Source organism: Syngnathoides biaculeatus, chromosome 10 (assembly GCF_019802595.1).
Source record: "Syngnathoides biaculeatus isolate LvHL_M chromosome 10, ASM1980259v1, whole genome shotgun sequence".
NCBI classification, from domain to species: Eukaryota; Metazoa; Chordata; class Actinopteri; order Syngnathiformes; family Syngnathidae; genus Syngnathoides; species Syngnathoides biaculeatus.
Window position 1 is genome coordinate 2,914,319 of NC_084649.1, and position 12,864 is coordinate 2,927,182.

At 41.0% G+C, this 12,864-nt stretch overlaps 1 protein-coding gene across 1 annotated transcript in view; it reads left to right on the top strand.

The window, feature by feature from the left end:
* Window positions 1-12,864, top strand: part of pdzrn3b (PDZ domain containing RING finger 3b) — a 124,364-nt gene that overhangs the window by 92,216 nt on the left and 19,284 nt on the right. The window lies entirely within an intron of this gene.

Sequence of the window (12,864 nt, forward strand, 5' to 3'; positions counted from 1 at the left end):
GAAACAGAGCGAACAGAGGGAATCATTCCTCAGAGGGAAGAGAGGTCTGCTTCGTGTCTCTTGCTGCCTGAGCGGCCGCAGGGGGGAGGCTGCATGGTGTGACCTCCTACACCATGGGATGCAGCCTCTGTACTCTGCAGAAGCCTCAGGAAGATTACAAACTTCTCTATGAAGTCTGCCAGGTACTGTAACCAAGCTTTTTCAGTAAAGTTGTTTCTTGGTACTTTTCGACACCAGCCTGCTGCATTCACTCTGAGGCTTATTAAAGGGATCATTTGCTGGCGCTACTGCAGCTGAGCAGCCTGAACTCTGGCCACAGGGGTCATTGTGAGGTGGCGTGCTTTGCTTAAAGGGAAAGGATGATGAAGAGGTGACAGCTCTCTCAATGTGTCTGCTAGTGTGTGGCAACCAGTGGCCACCTCCTCATTGTCACTCGAACGCTGACTCCAAGCCTTCTCCCTTTAACCCCTGTTTGACTTTTACAAAAGTTTATATTTAACATTGGGGTGCTTGTTTTGCAAATTCTTTTTGCCTGCAATGCAAGTGAAGCAGGAATGCTGGAGCTGCATCTTGAATATAAGCATAAGGTTCATGAACACATCCATTGAATCGTTTGCTTCCAAATGTGCTATTACAGTATAATTTGATTGTAATGCCTAGATGACACTGAATTTGGTGATTTAGTTCATCTTCGACAATGACAATCGATGGAGAATTCTTTATGTATTAATAGTCATTAGAAGCTACTCATTAAATGCATGTTAATGATTTCCTCTATCATCTTGAGGGAATTGCAGGGTTCCACTGCCTAATAGTCAGCCAGGGACTGTACAGTAACTATATTTGTTAAATTTATATTGTGACTGTTTAGCTTCCAAAACAAACACATCCAAAATAATAGTTTAGTCAAGAGTGATCAAAATCAAAACCCAAGATTTTCAGTTCAGATTTTGTTTCAAAGCTGAGCACATAATTTATTTTAAGGTGATCTACTCTTCAAGTCTTAGTGACGTTAACAATTCCCCCAACTTTTTATTCGACCACACTCTTTTAAGAGATTTTTCATCTCAGTGAGGTTTTACTGGCCGAAAGCAAGGTTAACTGAAAAAAAAACTTGGCCAGAACATGAATCCCCCATCACCTGTGCCAAAACGTCCCATTTCCCCATAATACAATAGGTTTGCAGTGATAATTATAGGTCAGTGAAAGTTGATTGAGTTAGTATTTTCAAGGTTCAGAGGTCAGCAAAATCATTACTTTGTTTGTGAGAATTATGTGTTATTTGTGGAAAAGCATGCCGCAAGTGGTTAAGAGTGTGTATAAATGAACAACGGAGACGAACAAGTCTCGTGTGCTGGCAGCTCGCTAAAAAGTGATGCAGTATGTGTTTTGTTGTGTAGGTTATGGCAGACAGTAATTGTTGTAGTCAGATAATAAACCTAATTAATCATCAGCATTTGTGAGTGTCAAGATTGAACAGACATTAATCAAGCATGGTGAAATATTGCACTTGACATCAAAGATACTGAACTGTATTTATTGACTTATGCCTGATGTACTCTGTTGTCCTAAATGTACACAATTTTATACGCAATGACTTAAAGGACTTGAATGACTCAAATCATTGCTTTGCAAGTCACAAGTCAGTCTCAAGTCCTTGCCCACTCGCCCTAAATCAAGTCCTAAGTCAAAACAAGGATGTGAAGAGTCAAGTCGCAAATCCTAAACGGTGAAATTAGTACCCTAGCACTTGTGACTTCACTTTAAATTAAACGTTTAGGACTTCTGACTTGACTGCAACTTAAAGTCAAGACAGGCAAGTCCCAAGTCAAGTTGTAAGTCTGATTTACAATTGTAGGAGTTTCACTTTGAGGTTCAAAGACGAGGACTTACGACTTTTACTCTGGACTTGCCTGTCTCGACTTTAAGTCGCACTTGAGTCACAAATCTTTGTGTGAATTAACTGTGAATTCTCTATCAGTGCTATGTAACTGACTGGCAATAAGTCCAGAGTGTTAACTTTTTAACCTCAAAGTCAGGTGAGTTAGGCCCAGTACACATGCAAAGACGATAAGTCCGGGTTTTTTTTTTTTTGCCGATTTTGCCTCTTTCCGACCAAGCAGGTCAAACACCAGACAATCTTTAAGTCTTATAAGATTATCCAATAAGATTGTCCTTCGGTCAAATGTTTGTCAATAGTGGATTTATCCCATTTTTATGGTTCCAAATTGGTCTGCGCCAACAGCCTTAAATTTTTACAACAAAAAGTCTTGATGTACAAGAGCCGACTTCTCCTGGGTCATGACACTGTGAATTGTGAGGTGGAACGTAATATAGCCTGTCAAGAACCACACTGACTCAACTGCAAATAAATATAAATTATCCATTGTGGTTTTTTTGCTTTTTTTTTATAAAAGTAGGTTCCCCAGAGGGTAAAATGTATTTTCCAAAACAAGTCGTTTTTTTTAAGGACAATGCCATTTTATAGAGCTCTTAGCTCCAGCAACCTTTGGGAACATTCAGGAAACAGCGGAAATCTTTCACAGATAAAATATTATTTTACCTTTGAAAAGTCTGTGTGCATGTACCAGGCCTTATGCCTACATCAGACTATAGAACTTTAGCCCCAATATATCGCAGCCGAACTTGCAAATCGGGCCCAACATATTTTGTCGAGAATGACAAAATGTCCTGTAGTGTGACATAATCCACAACTAACGATTTGGCTCTATGATAGCATTATGACATCAAAATGAAAAGTCTACGAAGTTCAATTTTTTTTTTTGGGGGGGGGTGTCTTTTATGTCGTGGAACAAATTAACGTCTACAACACCACACCTCGACCTCGACCTTGACCTTTAGTCACTGTTTGTGACTGGGGCGTCACCTCCTGTGGTTGTCATTGCCAGCATACTTGTGCAGCGTTCCAAACATTTATTCACGCGCACAAGCCAATGTTTACCGAAAGCTTGAGTGCGTGAGAACGCCAACATGTTTAGGTTCAACTGTATGCACTAGCACTAAGTTGCTAGGTTACATAACATTTTGTTGCCTGGTGGCAAACCATATCCTATGAAAAATATGTGAACATACCTCAAGCAATCTTTGAACGTTCTCTCCCAAGTACCAGTGACAAACACTACACCTTTTTATTCCCATTTTATCCCCCCCAATTTTTTTTCCGCATTTTATCCTCCGACAGTCACTCACAGAAACAATACAGTGGCACGACACATTGTTGTTGTGATCGCCATGGTAATGGGTATGTACGGTCATGTTAACGAGAGACACATTTTCTCCTTCCACCTCTCCAACGGTGTTTGATTTGACAAGATAAAGCCCTGTGATCATAAAAGACAGGAAACGGCGCTATCACAATCAATGTCATGTAGTGTTGCCACTGTCTGCCTGAGAAACATTTGATGGCAGTTGTCTGACAATTAGGAAAGACTAAATTTGTCTTGTAGTCTGATCCAGGCTTTAGGCTCCCGTTTACTAGTGAACTAGGTATGTGACATTCTTAAATTCTTAAAAACAGCAGTTTTCTCCTCTTGTCTAAACACTGAAACACCATATCGTTAACTGCAAACACCCATCCATCCATTGTCTTTGGACAGGAGACAGGGTACATGCTGAACTGGTTGCCAGCCAATCGCAGGACAAGTATAAACCAACCGACACCGATAGCAAATTAAGAGTCTTCAAATTAAATGTATGATGCATGTTTTTGGGATGTGGAGCGTTCATCTAAAGAATCCCATACCGGATCGGTCGTGGCCCGGGTTAACAACGCCCGCCCCCGGCACTGCTAACCTGCAGGGCGTCAGTGGAAATTCAGCTACTGTGGGTCGAAGACAAAGAAGAGGAGGAAACCGGATCCAGCGTCAGAAGAAAAAGAGGAATGCACAGAGCCTACAACTGAGTGTAGGGACTTTGAATGTTGGGACTATGACAGGAAAAGCACAGGAGTTGGTTGACATGATGATTAGGAGAAAGGTTGATATTCTGTGCATCCCAGAGAGCAGGTGGAAAGGTAGTAAGGCTAGAAGTTTGGGAGCAGGGTTTAAATTATTCTACCACAGAGTAGATGGGAAGAGAAATGGAGTAGGGGTTATTTTAAAGGAAGAGCTGGCTAAGAATGTCTTGGAGGTGAAAAGAGTATCAGATCGAGTGATGAGACTAAAATTTGAAATTGAGGGTGTTATGTATAATGTGGTTAGCTGCTATGCACCACAGGTAGGATGTGACCTAGAGTTGAAAGAGAAATTCTGGAAGGAACTAGATGAAGTAGTTCTGAGCATCCCAGACAGCGAGAGAGTTGTGATTGGTGCAGATTGTAATGGACATATTGGTAAAGGAAACAGGGGCGATGAAGAAGTGATGGGTAAGTACGGCATCCAGGAAAGGAACTTTGAAGGGCAGATGGTGGTGGACTTTGCAAAAAGGATGGAGATGGCTGTAGTGAACACTTATTTCCAAAAGAGGGAGGAACATATAGTGACCTACAAGAGCGGTGGTAGAACCACGCAGGTAGATTATATTTTGTGCAGACGATGTAATCTGAAGGAGGTTACTGACTGTAAAGTAGTGGTAGGGGAGAGTGTAGCTCGACAGCATAGGATGCTAGTATGTAGGATGATTCTGGTGGTGGGTAGGAAGATTAAGAAGACAAAGGTAGAGCAGAGAACCATGTGGTGGAAGCTGAGAAAGGAAGAATGTTGTGGGGCCTTCCGGAAAGAGGTGAGACAGGCTCTCGATGGACAACCGAAGCTCCCGGAAGACTGGAAGACGACAGCCAAGGTGATCAGAGAGACAGGCAGGAGAGTACTTGGTGTGTCATCTGGTAGGAAAGGGGAGAAGGAGACTTGGTGGTGGAACCCCAAAATACAGGGAGTCATACAAGGAAAGAGATTAGCGAAGAAGAAGTGGGATACTGAGAGGACTGAGGAGAGGCGAAAGGAGTACATCGAGATGCGACGTAGGGCAAAGGTAGAGGTGGCAAAGGCTAAACAAGAGGCATATGAATACATGTACACCAGGTTGGACACGAAAGAAGGAGAAAAGGATCTCTACAGGTTGGCCAGACAGAGGGATAGAGATGGGAAGGATGTGCAGAAGGTTAGGGTGATTAAGGATAGAGATGGAAATGTGTTGACTGGTGCCGGTAGTGTGCTAAATAGATGGAAAGAATACTTTGAGAAGTTGATGAATGAAGAAAATGAGAGAGAAGGAAGAGTTGAAGAGGCAAGAGTGAAGGACCAGGAAGTGGAAATGATTACTAAGGGGGAAGTCAGAAAGGCACTACAAAGGATGAAAAATGGAAAGGCAGTTGGTCCTGATGACATACCGGTAGAGGTATGAAAGCAATTTGGAGAGATGGCTGTGGAATTTTTGACCAACTTATTCAACAGAATACTAGCGGGCGAAAGGATGCCTGAAGAATGGAGGAAAAGTGTTCTAGTTCCCATTTTTAAGAACAAAGGGGATGTTCAGAGCTGTGGGAACTATAGAGGAATAAAGTTGATGAGCCACACAATGAAGTTATGGGAAAGAGTAGTGGAGGCTAGACTCAGGACAGAAGTAAGTATCTGCGAGCAACAGTATGGTTTCATGCCTAGAAAGAGTACCACAGATGCATTATTTGCCTTGAGGATGCTCGTGGAAAAGTACAGAGAAGGTCAGAAGGAGCTACATTGTGTCTTTGTGGATCTAGAGAAAGCCTATGACAGAGTACCAAGAGAGGAACTGTGGTACTGCATGCGTAAGTCTGGTGTGGCAGAGAAGTATGTTAAAATAGTACAGGACATGTATGATGGCAGCAGAACAATGGTGAGGTGTGCCTTAGGTGTGACAGAGGAATTTAAGGTGGAGGTGGGACTGCATCAGGGATCAGCTCTGAGCCCCTTCCTGTTTGCAGTGGTAATGGATAGGCTGACAGATGAGGTTAGACTGGAATCCCCTTGGACCATGATGTTCGCAGATGATATTGTCATATGCAGTGAAAGCAGGGAGCATCCAGAGGAACAATTGGAAAGATGGAGACATGCACTGGAAAGGAGAGGAATGAAGATTAGCCGAAGTAAAACAGAATATATGTGCGTGAATGAGAAAAGTAGAGGGGGAAGAGTGAGGCTACAGGGAGAAGAGATAGCGAGGGTGGACGACTTCAAATACTTGGGGTCAACAATACAGAGCAATGGAGAGTGTGGTCAGGAAGTGAAGAAACGGGTCCAAGCAGGTTGGAACAGCTGGCGAAATGTGTCTGGTGTGTTATGTGACAGAAGAGTGTCTGCTAGGATGAAGGGCAACGTTTACAAAACAGTGGTGAGGCCGGCCATGATGTACGCATTAGAGACGGTGGCACTGAAGAAACAACAGGAAGCTGAACTGGAGGTGGCAGAAATGAAGATGTTGAGGTTCTCGCTCGGAGTAACCAGGTTGGATAGGATTAGAAATGAGCTCATTAGAGGGACAGCCAAAGCTGGATGTTTTGGAGACAAGATTCGAGAGAGCAGACTTCGATGGTTTGGACATGTTCAGAGGCGAGAGAGTGAGTATATTGGTAGAAGGATGCTGAGGATGGAGCTCCCAGGCAAAAGAGCGAGAGGAAGACCAAAGAGAAGGTTTATGGATGTGGTGAGGGAAGACATGAGGGCAGTTGGGGTTAGAGAGGAAGATGCAGGAGATAGGCTAAGGTGGCAAAAGATGACACGCTGTGGCGACCCCTAACGGGACAAGCCGAAAGGAAAAGAAGAAGGAGGAAAGAGGAGTACAGGAGTCTACAGAGAAAACCCACGCAGGCACAGGGAGAACATGTAAACTCCACACAGGTGGAGCTGATATTTTAAAACTGATCCGCAGAAATGTGAGACTAGTTGCCCACCGTCAAATAAATACATCAAAGCATATAATGTATTTATCTCGAACACGTGTTCTTGAAGGACAGAACTCTGCTTTTGTTACTTGTGCCATTCAAGATATTAAGCTTGAAAATGCTTCTCAGGTGACGGGTACATTTACTAAAACAGACTCTCATTCGTCAAATTCTCTACAGAAACATAGACAAAATGTCATATTAAATATACACTTTAGGACAAGACCAGTTGATATTTGGAAGAGTAAAAGAATTACTGTCTTGTGGGATTTTTGGAGTTCTGCGAAAACACAGATCGTATCAACAACCTTGTCATCGTCTGTATGAAAGACTTTTCAAAAACCTGCTGGAACAAAATGGGCAATTTTTATAAAATTGTTCTTGTGTAAATCATGCCTGCTCTGAGAATACCATGTGTGAGTTGTGATTAAATCACGGAAAGTTTTGGGTTGTGTTTATTTGGGATCATCATCCATTGAAATTTCAGACTTGACCCTCAAGTTACCATATGTTTGATGTTGATGGAAAAATTGCAAGGGGATAATGGATTATAATTTGCTTGTGAAATACAAAAATTCAGACTCCAGAAGAAATTCTTTATTAATTCAGTGTGATACTGCCTGAGCAACATTTCACAACTCTCTTATTGATGGTATAACTTTTTCACTTTAATAGCTATCAATACAAGAACATTAGATTCATGCAATTCAAAGAAAGGTGGTTGTGCTTATCCTGGTGGGATTGCACAGATTTAGGATAGTAATGTGATTCTCCTACATAAATATGGTACTTCTCCTTATTTGTGTGTACAAAGAGTCAAAACTCGAAAATTTATTGCGATTCATTAAATAGTGTTCACAGTGTTTGAGAGAATGGTTTTCCCTTTTCATAATGACCATAAGAACCCCGAGCCTATCAGCCACAGGGCTCCTTTTTAAACTTGACCCTTATGGCAGCAGGGAAGCCCTCTGTCCTCTCTTCAAAGGAAAGGTAAGTGCCATGTGGAGATGTAAGTTTAGCTGCTTTGTCAGGAACTTTGCGGTACAGGTCTTGGAAACTCAGTCTGACAGTCCAAGTACTCTTAATTTATAAAAACCACTCTGCAATGGCTCTGTTGCCATGCTGATGACCTAGAGTCTAATTGGAGCCCTCAGTACAAGATGCCTATTGCGGTTTTGATCCCCAGTGAACTGAGTCAGACTATTGTTTGTCTGCTAAATCCTCTCAAATCTACTCTGCCAACCCCCATGGTCCCCACTTCGCCTGCCTAGGATCATTGTTTTAACCACAAATGATTTATCTGCCTGGCAAAATTTTCCTCTTTGAGGCTTCCCAGGTGCCAGTACCTAATTATACATATTTTTGAGTGAAGGTTTCAAAGATGTCTTACTCGGCTTAAGAAGCCAAGTAGTCATTTTGCCAGATGATCTCAGTATGACTTCGTCTGAACTGCCAGCTTGGCAACCTGAGATGGAGACGTTTGCATAAGTCACAGTCAGCCATCTGTCTCCTGCCCCACTGTCTGACACCACTGTCATCAAAGCGGTTATCAAAACACACACAACTCTGGAATAAGGCTTGACACCGACGGTGTCAAGTGACAAAGAAGAGATCACTAGCCTCCCGACTCTGTGCTACTGAAGCCTGACTAGGTGAATTTTATAACAGCTCAGATCAGCCCCGTTGTGCCATCACATCTGTTAGACACTGGAGCATGTTGTTGTTGCCACTAGGGAGTTCTCGTTGAAGTGCATGTACTTTGTCAGTCCACTGCAAATGGGAGAAAGGATTACACTGCCAACAGCAACATGAAAAGGACCTATAAATTATGAGAACAAATCAAAGTAAACTGTAGATATTGAGTAATTGTATGGATGACACCGGTTTGAGGAATATTTTCCTTGTAATATTCACAAAATTTGTTCCAATATAGACATCGGGTGCAAGCTCCTCAGGTTGACTTTAGAAACACTTAGATCTGTGAATCACTACTGTAAATTCAATACTTAAGGGGAAAATTAAATTAGTTGATAGATAAATGTAAGTTATCATCTTAGAGAATAAAGAATACTTTATATGTGCCACCAATTGTCGATAAATGGTATTGAAATTAATTTTGCATTTGTGGAATGAGAAATTAATAGATGAATTCATCAATTTTCCCCTGCTCCGGGGCCCCCCATGTTGGGCGATATCACTCTTTGCTGTTTGAACAAGATTTGCGTCACAACCATTCTCGCAATTACTCTACGTTGCGAACAACACATGACTAAACCTGGAAAACAGGTACCGGACTCCATGTGTATGGTGCGATAACGAGCATGATTACTGGTTGAGGGTGACATGATGGTTTGAACTTCAACTTATAAAATGTTGCTTTGGCCAGCCTGCAACATGACTGTAATTTTCAATTTCAAGAATCTTGCACATACAGTATGTGGATGCCACATTCCTTCTTTGTACAATAGATGTAAAAATACTGTGGCGTCACGATTGAAATTCTGTTCCATGTTTAGCTACTGAGTTGCAAAACGTCCAGCTGTGTTGATGTTGGTATTGGAGCCTTGAAACAAACTGATTAGTCACGAAGTCAAATCAAAAACTCTGCTGGTTCTTATGGAGATCCCTGTACTGTCCCGTATTTGGAGCTGTTAAGAGGGAGAGCCCCAGGCAGCACAGTAGGATAACGGTGCTAATGAACCATGACATGTCTCTAAGGTCTCTTCGCTGATGGTGGTTCCCCTGTAAATACAAACTTTAACTATGTTTTGTGCCTCCTCTATTAGAGTGTAGGAATTGTTATTTTGTCTTTAGTTGGGTTTGGATCTCCAGATTCAGCTTGTCACTTTATATGCATGACAAGACTGACGGTGTGTTTTGTCTTTAATCACAACATTTGAATTGTTTAAAGTAATCAAAAAGAACTGTCTGAGCTATAAAATTGTGACTCTACATATATATATATATATATTGCTTGCCCAAAACTGTTCAAGTCTTTCCCAGTTGTTAAATTAAAACTGTGAATATAAACAAATAACATGCTGTGTAAGTAATATATTCCTAGATCCCAGTGTGTGTGTGTGTTTCTTTCGGCGTCGCCACAGGGTATCACCTCAGATGAACGCATATATATGTTTGGCATAATTTTTACGCAGGATGCCCTTCCTGACGCAACCCTTCTCAGGGAGTGGAGGCCCCAGTGGGATACAAACCCAGAACCTCTGGTTTACCAAACCAGTGCTCTAACCACTGAGCTAGAGGGCCTCTTACTCCAAGATCCCAGTATGCGGTGGCATTTTTTTTTTTTTTTAATTTTCTGTCAATTAAGGGAAAATATGAACAGATATCAAGACACTCAAAAATATAAACACACAATGGGATGTCGTGCACTGGTTCTGGAAATGCAGTCTGTAGTTTGAAGTGAAATAAAAGAAGGATTAAGTGTTTTTCCCAACAAAAGGGCCCAAAATTCAGGCTGCCACTCAAATGCCACACAGTTCCCCAAAATAAGGCTGATTGTTCTCAATCATGTCAGTAGCCCTCCTCTCTGTTCTGAAACACATACTTTGAAGAATTAATCTAAGGCATGTGCTGAAAAGGAAGAAGCAATCATTCTGATGCACATGATTCTTTAAGATGTTCGCCTCTTGGATAAATTTCCCAGGGCTTTCTCTTCTTGAGTCTGAAAGGCACCACTTCCTTGTCAGTTTCTGCTCTGTTCACCACACTAAGGAGTGGAAACCGCTTTTTGATGATCTTGTCCTTCTCTACAAAAAGGATTATGTGGTGATTGAATACTTGTTTCAAAATATATTATAAAATCTAACTTGCAAAACCTCGATACACCAATTACCGTAATTTCTAATATGCAATTTTTTTCCCATAAAAGGTCTTCAAAAGTTAATACTGCTGATTGAACGTAATTATATCAAAAGTAATTAAATAAAACGATTCACAGCAAAATAAAATATAAGAACAGATGTATTTCAGAAAAGCTGTCAATGAGTCAGTTAAATCTTGTGAGTTACAGTATAAGTTTACATCAGATTTAGGTCCACATTTAAAATGTTAAAATTCATCCACTCCCTTACTCTCTACAAGTATTACAGTTGTATTGGCACATGACCTCTCTGGCTTTCAGGATGTTGCACAAGCCTCCAATCATGCCAATGGCCACGTGGGAGATGGAAAATACCTCTGGAAATCCACAGTATCGAAACTAAACTCAACAGTCCTCCACAGTAATGATGTTATATGGATTAGTATATAGTGTACATATCTTAGTCTTAATAATTATACTGATCCAACTTAATTCAGAAAAGAATTTAGGTGGGCATAAACCCAACTTTTTTTTTGGGGGGGGGGCATTTTGGCATGTCAATAGATAGAAAATCATGGCTACACATTTTACATAGGAAGAAGTCAATTTTGGGGGCCTTATGCTTGAGAGCATATTATAAAGGAGAAATTACAGTATTTTAGGATAGGCCCCTGTTAACGATAATAAGAGTTGACGGTTAACCAATGTATGATCCACCCAAAAAAAAAATGTTTGTTACATAGGGATGCAGGTCTGTTAGTGAGGGATGAATAAATCTTGGGATTAATCATCAATCCGTAAATGCATAACAATGCAGAAGCAAATAGATCTTAATCAGTTAATAACTCTTGATAAAAAATTATTCACGAACAACAACGGACTACTGGCGAATCACACGACATGAGCATGCCAATATACTTCAGTCATCCTACTGTTCTATTTTGGACTACTACTTTTTTTACCTAAAACATAAATGCAATCGTAACATTGCATCTGTTTCGAGTAAAAAGCTAATAAATCTACTGTACATTGACAATCTACGTGGGCCACCGCAAATAGAGAATTAAAGGGCTCTGTGGGGAAAAAAAAGCAATATATTAATAAAGGTGGCACGGTGACTCAGCTCTAAAGTGTTGGCCTCACAGTTCTGAGGTCCAGGGTTCGATCCCAGCCGCGCCTGTGTGGAGTTTGCATGTTCTCCCCGTGCCTGCCTGGGTTTTCTCCGGGCACTGCCTCGTGAGAATAACGGCTAAGAAAATGGATGGATTGGATGGAAATTGATAAAGGCCATGTGTCTTTACAAAAGAAAAAACATAACTATCAGAACCACTACACTGCTGTAACAAGCCATTTCAGGAAATAACTAAGCTTCTGCCCATCACTCGTCTCTCTAGCACAATGAATACACACAAATATTTCAGTATTTCAAGTCCATCATCATCATCATGAGACATAAACTGAAACCAACACAGAAAATACAATAACATTTATCCAGAGTTTGGTCTGTATGTAATTCGGTTTGAAGTCGGCGACCACCTCACACATGACTGACGTCTCATCACGATGAAAGTCCATTAACATTATGCAACGTGAACGAGTACACAATCTCAGTGTTAGTGATGTGTGACTGTGATGGAGCTTCATTAAATTATTCGTAATCTTAATTAAGTACAGACTGCTTTGCCGATAATTTAAATAAATGTGATTTACAATACTATTGGATTTTTTTTTTTTTTGTCATGATAAGTAATCGTTGTTAGCAAACATTAAATACATGATGATACAGTTCTGTTCTGCTCCATAGGGATACAAGTGAGTTGCGTAAGGATACTGGAAACAGTAAGGTTGTGGACAGGGCTCGGACTCACCCTCTAAATCCCCATTTGCTAGTTGTTGTGACATTAACAAATGACTTCCAAATCAGAATTGAATTATTATTCCTTCTACTCTTTAGAAATAAATCAAAATGTGTCATACTGTTCGTCTAACAAAATGAAAAATCCAATTTGGTGAATTGAAAATCTCTTAACCAAACAGGGAGGACAGTGGCATCTTTTAGATGCTGCTTCTCCCTCTGGATTTTTTTTCTTTTTAGTTTACTTTAAGGTGGCATGGTGGAGTAGCTGTAAAGCATTGGCTTCACAGTTCTGAGGTCATGGGTTCAATCCTG